This window comes from Scyliorhinus canicula, chromosome 2 (genome assembly GCF_902713615.1).
Source record: "Scyliorhinus canicula chromosome 2, sScyCan1.1, whole genome shotgun sequence".
NCBI lineage: Eukaryota > Metazoa > Chordata > Chondrichthyes > Carcharhiniformes > Scyliorhinidae > Scyliorhinus > Scyliorhinus canicula.
The window spans coordinates 125,780,334-125,793,689 of NC_052147.1; positions in this window are offsets into that span (position 1 = coordinate 125,780,334).

Here is a 13,356-nt window from a genome sequence, read left to right on the forward strand (position 1 = left end):
GGGTACACACTCAAATCTCCAATGGCTGGTTGTATGTGAGCTGTATGTTGTCTGTAACCTTTTTCTTCCATGTGATCCTTAGTTTCTAAAGTAGAGTAAATGCCGCCTCTCCTGCCCCCACTGAAAGAATGTAATTGAATGAACAGCAAGTCTACAAATTCTCCTCAATATATCCTACACCTAATAGCTGCTTCAAGCATGTTTCAGAAATAAAGGAATACATTTTCACACTTGTGGTCACTCTATTGAAATACTGACCAATGTGGTGCCACAAAGGATGAAGATACCTGAGATGTTGTGCAGAGGGGTTGTATGTCAAGAAACCAAACTGTTGTTTGCATAGTTCTTCCTGTCTACTCAACTAACTGGGTTTCATAATTGCTACAAAATGTCAAAACCACAGCATGGCAGGTAGCAACTGATTGGCCATAAAATATTTCTCTGGCTTAAGAAAGCCCTTAAATTGTTGGAGGGTATTAAAGCTGCATATGATGGCATAGCTGATGATTTGTGACTCTTTATACCAATGCATGCAGGATAGTACACTCGGGTGGGTGGCAATATATAGGCAGTCAGTGAGAGCAACATGTGACATGAGCTGTTACTTAGAGTATGAAACACAACATCTGATACAAGCTGTCAAGGGATCCAAGTATAACATGAGCTGTCAGTTAAAAAGCACAGTGTGAGATAGGATTTGAGTCAGAGGACAGTAGAGAAAAATGAAAGGACATGAATGAAAAATGCTACAGTTTTATCTGACTGGAAGCATCTGCACTTTTGGCATTTTCAACGGAAATGGGCTATCCTCTTGTCTGGTTGATGGATCAAATGGTTAACAGGATTTTTGAAGACAAGGCCCTTTTACTGAAAATGTGATTTAAAAAATAAGGGATGGTTTGGAGGGGGGAAATGGTCCATCGCTGGAAGTATTGTTTGGAAACTTAACAAATGTGAAATTCTTTGGTCGTGATTGTAAACGCTTTACAACTTCAAGCTTTGAAAAAGTTGTTTTAAACTTTCAAGCTGATGAAGGGCCAAAATGATCTCTTCCAATTTTTGATTTTTTTTTTTGTAATTCCAATCGTCAATGCTTTAATTAATAATACTGACTTCATAGGACCTTGGTGAGACCACATCGTGAGTATCGAAGGAAGGGTGCACCTGCCTTATAATGAGTGCAATAAAGTTTCACTAAACTAATTCCTGTGGTGACAGGGCTGTTCCATGATCAAACATGAATTGGAATCGGCCTACATTCTCTGGAGAATCTAAAAGAATGAGATGTAATCGCATTGAAACATAAAATCTTTAGAGGTTTGTCAGGGTTGATGCTGAAATGTTGTTTATCTGACTGGAGAATCTAGAACTGGGTATCATAGTTTTAGAATGAGAGGTTTGTGACCTGGGACTGAGATAACAACAAGAAATAATTCACACTGATTGTTGTGAATTTTTGGAATTCCCAACTGCCGAGAGTTGTGGTTTCTGAGTTATTGAGAATATTCCAAAACTGAGATTGGTAGATTTTGGACCTCTGGGGGAGTTTGAGAAATGGGGATAAGGTAGGAAAGTGGACTTTCAATAGAAATAATTCATGATTTTGTTAAATGATGGAGCAGCCTGGCCTACTGTTTCTTCCATTTCCTTAGTTCTTAAAAATAAAGCATGAAATGAGGTGATCAATCTTGATTTGGACTAAATGTGGTTTTACATTTCCTGTGTTCATAATTTCCAGTTGGAAGAGGCATTAGACTGGAGAAAGTTCAGGTTTGCTGTTAAAAGCAGATTCCCTGGATTTTAAATATTAGTTATGTTTTTAAATTAAAATGTGGAGGCGCCGGCGTTGCACTGTCATGGGCACAGTAAAAAGTCTTACAACACCAGGTTAAAATCCAACAGGTTTGTTTGGAGTCACTAGCTTTCGGAGCGCAGCTCCTTCATCAGGTGAGTCAGAAATTAAGAATCAGAAAGTTTACTAAGAAATCTGTCATCATATAACAAAAGAATTTAGAGAATTATCTTGTTTTACCAAGAAGATACGTTGGTTTTCTGCTTGGAACAGTAGATTAGAGTTTCATGGTGGTCTTTACCAGGCAACACCTTTCCATTGCCTGATCAATCAAGAATTCAGGAACATTGAAATGAAGCAAAGGAAAATATTTCCGTCTGATTAAATCTTCATTGGCACTATTTTAAATTCCCAAATTAAGCCTTCAGAAATTCCCAAAGGCAAAAGCACTATAGATCCAAAACAATTAATTCTATGCACACATGTAAAACACCGCTGCCTGGACAGCTAATTCTTGATATGAATTATCTCTCAGATTAACATTCTGAATTTAAAACTTTAAGGAAGCCCAATAAATTGCCTGGGCATTTTTTTTAATATATGGCTTTGAAGCAGGTTAGAGCTGTGCTATACACTGATGAATGTCCAAAAGATATGCACTTACTTAGCTTTAATGTGCTTGGTCATAAAATCAATACTTGACTGTCAAGTTATAATGTTACTGTTTTGTGTTTACATTATAATTTACTCTCAACATAGAGGCTGCTTAATATGCTGTACGTCTCCGTCAATTTCTGTTTTATTATTAATTTCCAGCATCTGCAGTATTTTGATTTTACCACTGTTAATGAAGTTTATTTTGAAGTGTAATGTTGGGAAAGAAAAACAGCCAAATTAAACACATTAAGGTCCCACAAGCATCAATGAGATTAATGATCATGTAATTTGTTTCTGTGTTGGTGGTTAAGAGATAAATATTGGCCAAGACACCAGGTGAGCTCCCGTGTTCTTCTTTGAAAGAGTCCATTGGATCTATTTGACATCTATGGAGGGTCTTGATAGAAAAACTTCTCCAAACAGACGGCACCTCAGACAGTGCAACACTCCCGAGTTAGCCTAAGTTATGTGGCCAAGAATGTTTGACCCCAGGAACTTCTGAAATGGAGGTGAGAGTGCCACAACTAAACCAATGTGTTTAAACAAATGGTTAACTCCATTAAAATGCTGGAGCAAAGAATTCCACAGAAATACTTCATGGATTCATGTTCAAAGATGGCACAGCCTAAATGATAATAAAGGATTCAACCCACCAATCTTTTCTAACCTTTACTATTGAGTTTCGACAAGCCCCGGTCACTTCTGCGGACTTCCCAGATCAAAACTCCAAAATGTCCATCAATTCCTATATCCCACATTGGCATCTTCCTGTCTTTTACATAATGGTTCCATTGTCTCAGCTGTTCACTCTTTATTCGTCCTGATAACCCTCAGTCCTACTCGACACCACACCTGAAGGTGCATGAGGCAGAAGCTCACGTCGTGTTCTTTAACCTTATGGGTTGCCTCTCTGCATGAAGCAACACCGGCCAGGGAAACTGCCCCATCCTGACTGGGATTTAAGCTGGATCATCGTTAATCACGGCGTGAATCACCATCAGGACCGGGAGTTGAGCTGGACCAGGAATCTCTAACTCCGAGGCAGGAACGCTGAGCCACACCGTCCCATTCACAACCTGTTAATCAGTATCTTCCTTTTTACAGATGAACAATAATAGTTCTATCTCAGAGTCCACTCCTCTGCAGCGCCGTCAATCTCTCATTTTGTTGCAGATTTTGTCATTTTATCCTTGCACCTCGAATCCTGTATTTATTAGCCAAAGATTCTACCTGGATCATTGATTCCTGTGGGCGTTTTAAGCAATGTGTTGACTGGGAGTGGAAAGCAATTTTTAAAAATACCGAGAATAAAATTGTAACTAGTATTGTGGAATGGCTTTGCTGATAAAATATTGAACAAATAACCAAGTAAATGCTGGAACGTCATTTGATAGGTTGGTATGAATAACAGCACCACTGAGGTACAAGCTGGAACTTTAAACACCAAGTGAAATCAGTTGCCTTTGAAATGCAGTTGTAGCGCTTGTTCCAGATCTTGGTCCCAATGTTATTAATGCGACATTTTAATGTGTGTAAAAGTGACCGTGAGTGTTTGGAGTATTACTGCGAGGGCGCTTTTAAGCAACAATACATTGTGCTGAATGGTTGCATCGTTCTTGCGGCACTGCAGCGATTGAATCGTTTCTTTTTAAATGTGTTTAGCAAGGGCATATAATAACCCTGCAACTTTAATGGCACCGGCCAAGTACGAATGATGGAATTTTTAGATCAACTTTCATAAGAATTCACATATAGGCTGTACTGTACTAAGTTACTGGTATCCAAAAGTAACCCGTGTAAACGGAAAGAATACCCGGTGAAACTTTTTCTTTAATGTAAGATTCATAGCTTTTATTATCATTCCTTTTTTGATTGCACGGAAACGCTTGTAAATGTTGATTGTCTGAACGCAAGCTGCTTGCTGCGCAATGACCAATGTCTAAAGTATGTACCAATCTTCATTGCAATGCATCACACACTGCACACATTAGCTCAATGGATTGTGATCGCCAGTCAGTATTTAATGTTAAACTGCTGCCTTCCAGATTGCAGGGAATCGGTGAGTAGACAGCATCGCCTGTGTCGAAACCCCTTCGACTCGTTTTAATGTTATTAGAACACAAGGGGGGAGATTTTCTTTTCTGTAACCTTCGACGAGCCAAACGTAAGCTTCTCGATATGGCAGCCGTTATATGTCAAGTAACTGTGTGTGAGAGATCAGTGTCTTTTGAAGTGCAAGATTCAACAATGCGCTCATTATATCGCACTCTGCCCCGCTCACAGATCTGCCTTGACATACCACCACCTGACTGACTGGAGTAAGAAGTCTAACAACACCAGGTTAAAGTCCAACAGGTTTGTTTCCAATCACTAGCTTTCGGAGCACAGCTCCTTCCTCGGGTGAATGTGTCCTAACACGTGTCCTAACTCCATTTCTGGGCAACTTCTTTGCAACGTCAGAAATTGAGAAAATACGAAGGCAGGCCCTGCCCACTCTTCTCATTAAAAATAAATCTGTACCAAGTTTTTTTTTAAAGACATTGGGAAATATCTTAATGAACTATCCAGACACGTTATAAGTGTAGCTTGAAATCAGGCTGAAGTTACATTCAGCATTATTCCAAGTTACATCGAGATCAGCCATGAGCTGTTTGGGCTGATGTGCAGATTTTCCCCCCCAAACTTTGCAGGAAACTGCAAAAAGGCATCTTTTGAAATGCAGCTGGGCACCACGCTGGAGTTATCAATATGAATTGATGCGAGGCTGTTTCTGAGAGAGTTTTCACTTTTGTTCTCTGCAGCGGTTGCACCGATGCCTCCGAACCCACTTTTCCTGCGCAGAAATGTTAACCGATGCCGGACTCGCCGCTAGCTGAGGCCGGCCCGCCGTTCCCACTGACAAAGCGGCCACGCTGTGAGCGAGCAGCGTGTCCAGGAGTGACACACTCGCTGCTTCGGGGCTCTGACAGGTCCAGTTAGGACTGACACACACTTTCTCGGTGATAGGTTTGCGCAGGCGGACAGACCGTGGGATTAAATGCAAAAGCAGAAATTCAGGGGGTGGGGGTTGGGGTGGGGTGGGGGGGGGGGGGGTCTGTTCCAAGCATCAGCAGGCACTAATGGGATGGAAAGGACAAGGAAAATGGTGCCGCTACATTAAAACTAAAATTTAAGTTTTAACGAATGGTGTTTTTTTTTATTTGAAATATTAAAAGGGATCATTAAGGAACAAAAAAAGTAGTAGATCGATAGATAATGGTACATTTTACGCAGGTTCAGGACATGTTGGCGAATTACTGGTGTGGGACCCACATAAGTGCGACCAAATGTGCAATTTTTGAATGCGTTTATATTTCAGAAATGAAATACTAAATCTTGTTAGTATAACCAAACTCTCCGCTTAAAATTCACCATTGCTGCATCCATTCCCGCCATGTAATGCCCACTGTGTTCATTTGCTGTAAATTTAACTTGATAAACTCGATCTGTGGAAGTTTCGATTGCCAGTAGAAAGTGCCACAAGAGACATGTCGAGCATTGGCTTTGTGCAGAGATACACTCTGCCGCTTGGTGACGCTAAAGAGGCGCCAGGCAGAATATTAGCACATTGATCGAGATCAAGGTCTTCAGAGCCCCAAGTGTTGTGCTAACGATGAACAGATTTCGCGCGAAATATCTTGAAAATGCAATGTGATCTTCAGTTCAAAATAGGAGCCTGGCTGATATTTACATTGCTTTTAGTTGAATTCGTCTCGTTTTATTTACTTTTGAAATTGATACACAGAAAATCAGGGTAGCAGTTATTTGATGTCACCCTACACCCGTATCTCACCCGTACTCTCTACATCTGTCAGGAAAATGGCTCAATTCTAAACTAGCGACTGCAGGCTCAATTTGTCATCCTTGTCTCAAGAGATTCTCTTTGGCTCAAGCAAATAAGTTTCAACTTTAACACATCGGTTCTTCTCTAAGAGTGTTGCTATTTTAACGCCTGATTAATCGTCAACTCGTGTGTTAAATTAGGAAGCGGTTTTAAAATCTGCCATTTTGGAGACTTATATTGGAAGCTCCATTCTTGACATTAATTATACAATGGGTTTTATTGCGTAGTTCACACCGCAGTCCGACTGGAGACCATTGCTGAAAATGTAAATGTCTAACCAGAACCATTCCAGAATAAAATCGGGTGGTGTTGTTTCTATCAGCACGTTTTGTTCCCGTCACCTTCTAATAGTTATAATATTTGCGAAGAGCCCATGTGTTGCAGACCCGAGTAATGATTCCAGCAATATTTTCAGCAGTTGCTGTAGAATTATTTTTAAAAACACGTTCTTGGAAAATATAGACCCTAATATTAAACAAGTCTAGACTTCACTGGGTTTACAAACTGCCGTCTAAATCAAGCGATGGGGGAAATTCTTCATGAGCTGGTCAACCAGGGAAACTTGGGGACATTTGCAAAGAGGTCGAGTCTGTTAAGATTGACAGCAGTATTGCTCATTCACCAGTGGGAAGGTAGCTAGCACGTAAAGCAACTGGTTGATATTCGAAGTGACCCCAGAGTGTTGCATCGCCAGGACTAACTCTGAGTTTCTGCAAAAGCCCAATGTAAAATGCCCTTTAATGTAAAACTGTCCCAAAGCGATAATATCAGACCAACAATTTTCCGGCAATGCAAGAAACTTTTTTTTTAATTAAACGCAAGAATAATGATGTGTTATTGTTTATTTCAGAAGCACATTTTGATGGCTATGTGCGGGAACCAGCCGTTCTTTACACGACCATTGAATAACACGGACAATCATTGAGAAGATATTTCCCCAGAAATCCGTTTATCACACTCACAAAACAGAATCCGACCAAAAATAAAGTCACAGATAGGGGCCAGCAAGTTCTGAGATGGGCATGCCGCGGGTCGGAGAGAATTTGAGCTCCATCACAATATATTACTGACAACATTCGGGTGCATTGCAGGTGGCGTTATCGGACTCTGGAACACATGTAGTTTACTTTTGACTTTCTAGGACAAATTCGTCCACAACTTCTGTGTTGGAGTTTTGCTTCCATCAGTGAAGGCGACTTCTCGACTGAGGTCGCAACCGTGCTGGAGAATGGAAGCAAAATTCACACCAACAAATACTGAGCGGTTTATTATCAGCATCTGGATTGTGTGTTTAACATCAACCGGGCGAGGGGAAGATGGTGACCTCGCTGAGGGACACGATTAGCTTATTTTGAACCATTGGTGGCGGAGTTTCCCTTGAAAAATGTAGGACAGGTCTCAAGGTAGTAATGTCATGAAGATAATGTCCCTCTTACAATTTATAATGTCCCCTGCATCTCGGAAATAAAACTGCAGCCTTGCAATGACTCCCATTTTGCCAAAGGGTGAAATTTGCAAGGACAATTTCAGTTGGAATTCGCCACGGGATTTTGCTCAGGGTGAGAATCAGTCGTTGTACCTGCCGCGTGGCAATCCTGGCCGTTTGCGACATATTCAGAATTTATGTATCCGGTGGAATTGGAAATGACATTATGGATAAACATTGCAGGGTGGGGAAAACCAGAGCGGGTTTCTCTTCCAGGCCCCATCCCACCTCCAACTCTGTGCACCCCTTGAGGTCATCAAAAGGATTTGACTGGAAACTCAAAGCAATTTGAACGCTAAAATTGTCAGCTCCGTGGGGGCGGTAATAGATCCTGAAGAACAAAAGGGTTGCGTTTTAATCGAGTGGTTAACGTTGCAACATTGTATATTATTCTGTGCAATAATCTTCATGTCACAGACCCAAGTATCAATGTCATCACATGGGACCAGTGAAATGTTTCTGATCTGGTTACTGTAAGGTTTATTCCCCCTGTTGTGATGGATTCAAACAGCTGGGCAGTTCCACGGGTATTGAAAATGCTCCAGCGCTTCAGCCACACGATTGTCCTTCGCAATGTATCAGCAAAGCAGTGATGCTGGGAGCAGTCAGGACGCAGCCCTCACCCACAAATCCACACTGGGACCTTTCAACAGGGCTGGCTGAGGCGCTGTGATCAAATGGAGGATCTCTTGCCTGGTTTTGTCACCCTGATCACTACCACTCCATCTTACTCAGGGCAGACCAGGAGCCAACCTGGAACATTATTGCTCTACTTCAAAAAGTTTAAAAAAAATAATTGTGGGGGGTCTGCATTTGTATAGCGCCGTCCACCGAGGCAGATCGGCACAGTACGATCACACGCACCACGTGGGGTGGTGGTTGGGGAGTCGGTCTACATTATCTCAACTTTATTTTCAATGAATTTGATCATTTCACAAGTCCCTAGTTTCTGGCGATATCGCTGTTCGCGCCGATCACTTTTGCCAAGGGAAACACGTTCACAAGGTGGTGGTGGTGGTGGGGGGGGGGGGGGGGGGGGCAGAGCTTGCAGCAAATCCTTTCACGTTCAATGTTTATTAAATAAATGCAGCTGACCGTTCTGAAGCCGTTAATATGAAGAACTAGTGGATTGCGAGCGAACCGGTGACATCAGCCGTGCCAGCAAAATAGTGTGTGACATGAGCAGAGAAAGATCCATTTAGCAGAGTTAATATCCCCCCCCCCCCCCCCAACCAACCCCTTCCCCCGGGAAGTTTCAGAACCCGGAATGAGAGAGCGGAATATTGAGAAACGCCCGTCTGTCCACTGCACTCCTGAGCAAGTGGTCAATCAATATTCACAAGTGATTCACTCGTTACTCAACAATGTGGTCCCCATCAGTAATGGGATCAACATGATGTTCATGGCCACCATTCTCTTCTGTAAGACTTCTGGCGCTGCGGATTTTGTTGGCACCCTCACTTCTGATTGCAAGATCCAGATTAAAATTTTAAAAACCAACCCAAGTGTTCTTCAACTGTTTATATTTTCACGTGTGTGAGAGGAACGGGAATATCAAACTCTTTGGAAATGCTTATTTTCCATTATTTACCAATCAGCGCTAAGTTTTTCTGGGTTACTGAAAGCGAAAGGAACTGTATTGGCATATTCCATGCTTTCCTGCTGATTTTGGAAACGATTTATTTTCCGTGGGCTTTAATGAACAATTCTCACGCTGTGGTTGCTAAGAAATGAACTGGCTCATCACAGATTTCAATAGGACTGTTTAAATATTTTTGTTTTATATGCACCGTCTACTTTTGCAACCTGTAAATATTTATGAAGCATCAAAGCTAATGTTATTAGCTATCAGCGGTATTTTGTGTTTATCTTATGCACAATACATTATCTTTGAGACGCCAAACAGTACAAACTCCAAACTCGCGGCGATAAATGTGGGGTCCTCCGCTAGGCGGCGTGCCTGTGCTGCTCGGGAGAGCGAGGATTGCTGCGAAAAGATGGATCAGATTTTCTCGGAGCTGACTTTACAACGGAGTCAGTTTTAATACCCTTTGTTTCCATCTGTGAATCTTCCCGCGTTGTGCTAAAAGCAAACGTTATTGTCCATCGTGTCTAAAATATTATAGAACGCGTGGAATGGTTACCTCGTTCAATCGTCAACAAGTAATAGTTTAGTTGCTTTATTATTGTATTATAACCCAACTCTGCATTCAGCCTCTTCTTGGCGGCCTGGGTAACCGTCCGAACGCTAAATTATTTTCCTGCTCAATGACCAATATTGAAATTTCGTTATTTCCATATAAGCACCCCGACTTTCTCAAAATTGCGAATGTAAATTTGTTCAACCATTTATTTCAGGATTTTTTTTTTGCATCTCGAATATTTGCAGGATTCTTCCAGCTGTATTTTAGGAAGTCCTCATATTTTTGATCCTATTGACTCCGCGAGGATGATTGGGGCGTCCGGTTCGTAAATTATGAGGAACAAATGTTTCCTTACTTGGAGTGAGAGGGATATGGATATGTGGTAAATGATGCCCACCTATTTGTTCATGGCCTTTCCGGACAGGAATGGACTGGTTTAGGGAGAATCTCGAGCTGCAGTCATGTGAAGGTAGTTACGAGGTTTTTGCATGCTCTACGACGTGAACTGCTCCAGGAGCGTGTCGAGACAAGCAACTCATTTGGACTAGGTGCTGAGGGAGAACTGCTATAGGTAGATTTTACACAAAGCGCTCTGACCGCCACCCTGATATTCTCTGGGCTGTGCAGATGGAACTGGGTTTTAATATTTATAATTATTCAGATTGCGAAAATTACATCAACGCGAACGAATCAGCAAATGAGAATAATTACCAAAATTATCGATAAATAAACTCCCCAAGTAACATCCAGCCACTATCACGGCATCCGGAATCTGACACAAAATATTAATTATTTCTTAAAATGTAGATCAGGAAGGAAGCTGCCATTTCTACTCCGGTTAGAGCGATAAACACCCAATATGGCAATGGGAGTTTTTGGTTGTTGCAGGCAATCTGTGTTTCCCCCAATTCCCGACCAATACCACTGGGTAAACACCGAGCAAACACAACGTTCCTGCAAAAAGACACAAAGAGCCACTGGAGATTGAGCCAGCAAGCTGGGCATTGCAATTAATTTTCACACCTCATGGGCCCAGATATTGAAGTCAAAGCCATACATAAAATTAAAGACGTTCTCCCTTTAAAAGGTCGATTTTCACAACAACTGATATTAGGAACAGTGATGTCAATTGAGTTTCACCAGAATTGGTCAAAGTTGGAACGGTTCAATGCAACCGTTTGAAAGACCATTGTTTACACAGGGGTCGATTTTTCTTTCTACAGAATTTCTTTGTGTGTTCCTGATGCAGTTTCAATGTCCGGAATACTGCGGCAGACAGGATGCGAAACAAATAATATTTAATATAGATCTGGACGCTCTTGGAACGAGAGAGTAGCCGTTCGCACGTGATCTCTTAAAGCTTTCTGCTGTGGTCCTAATTTACAAGGAAACCGCGTTTAGTTGGCGATTGCAGGTTGCTGCTCAAAGGGTTGTATCGGTTTTAATAAAACGATTGAAGTAAACCACAAATAAAGACAATTGTATATTTTGTACGATTACGTCAAGTGTTTTATAAATAGTTTGTTTTTATTGGCAGAACAACCGCCTTATGAAGGGAAACATCAAAGTATTTTTTTTACTTGTTTAAACCCACGGCGTCACACCATTTGCAAATCAAGTCAATATTTGAAATCGTTTTGTTAATGCGGCGCTCCAATAAAAATAACGCCGGCTCGCATTGTCAGCCTGGGTAGATTATAGTTTCATTTGGGACATGATATTTAAAATGACATTCTCGCATATATGGAAGAAAAGGTTACTGCTGGCTCCGCGAGAGAGAAATGTAAATTCAACTCGTTTGAATTGACAAAAAAACACCAATTAATCACCTATTTACTTGAACACCTCCCAACATCAATTGATCTATTTTAAGTTTAAAAAAATACTCCCCGCCGAAGATTAAAACAAAAACATGAATAAATAAATAAACATAAAAAGAATAAATATTGGAAGGCGCTGGAGGAATCGTCGCTTATCTTTTCTATCCAGTTCAATGCATGAGACATGCGGCTATTTCTCATTGAACCACATAACCCTGAGCCTAATATGGCGGGTCAATAATACTATTGATTATCGGTATTCGCCGTTTGTACCTGAATCCTCAGAAAAACAAAACTAAATGAGGTTGCAGTTATTGAGGCAAATGTTTCAATATTTAAGAATCTAAGCTTCACAAACTGCCATTTGCCCATCCAATTAGCTGAACTGTTAAATGAGCACCGGACAAGGCCGGATATAGGCAGCCAGTATTTCCAATTTATAACCTCCTATCGTTGCTTTATATTGCACGGCAACATTGATTGAAATCTTTCAAAATGCCCTATTTAAATTAAATGAGATTGTAACTTTGTGTTGTGTGTATGCAGTGTCTCAACTCTTGTAATTTGCAAAACTGTTGGTTATTCGAGATGTTCTACAATAAAGGGGAACTTTCGAAAACAATTTTTGCTGTACAGGTTTCTTAGGGTGCATACTTCACGTTTACCTCAACCTTAAATCAGAAGTATTAACAGCAATAAATCATATTGATCTTTGATCATTTCGGGTGATAGTTTTTTTTAAGCCTTTAGTTAATTAGAAAATAATTCGCCAGCGTGTTATTTATTTTCTCATTGGCACCATTTTATTTATCTTTGACTCAGTCAGTTTCAGCAGGTTGCAAATAAGTTTCTCTGTGTCATGGTTCTGGGTGAAAGTATTGTTCAGTGCCAAGACCTTCTGCAGTGTAAGTGCGGGGTATATTTTACTGAATATCTAGGTCTGACTCGGGTTTACTCAACACCCACACAGTAAATTATTCAGTCTGCTGAGACGCGTTTACAAGGGTTTGAAACTGTATGCTCATCGATTGTTGGTCACGCCTCAATGTGATGTTGCGTTTTCTTGTTCGCTAGCATGTGCACCTCAAGACCTGTACGTTTAGGAAAATGTACTGTAGGGCGAGCTAAAAGAAAATACCGTAGGCTTTGTGGATAGCAATGTTGTCATGCAATCGTTTCTGACACCCTCTGCATTTTGACTATAGATTATACATCAATACCGATTCGTCTCAATCTTATGTTTTCTTTGTTTAAGGCACTCACTCCTCTGACATTGCCTAAATGTTGCTTCTGACTTTCTTTTTATTTTCAAATGCGTTTAGTGCTGCTAGACTGTTTCAGTTACAATTACTATTTGCATTACCATTTTGTTTACACTGGGACCAATCCACAATGAGCGGCTATCTTCTGGCTTTGTGTGTGCGTCCGTGAGAGTGTGTGTGTGTGATAGAGAGAGTGAATGTGTGAGTGAGTATGTATGTGTGTGGATGTTGAGTGTGTGCGAATGTGTGAGAGTCAGAGTGTGTATGTGACAGTGAGCGTGTGTGTGTGACAGTGTGTATGAGTCTGTGAGT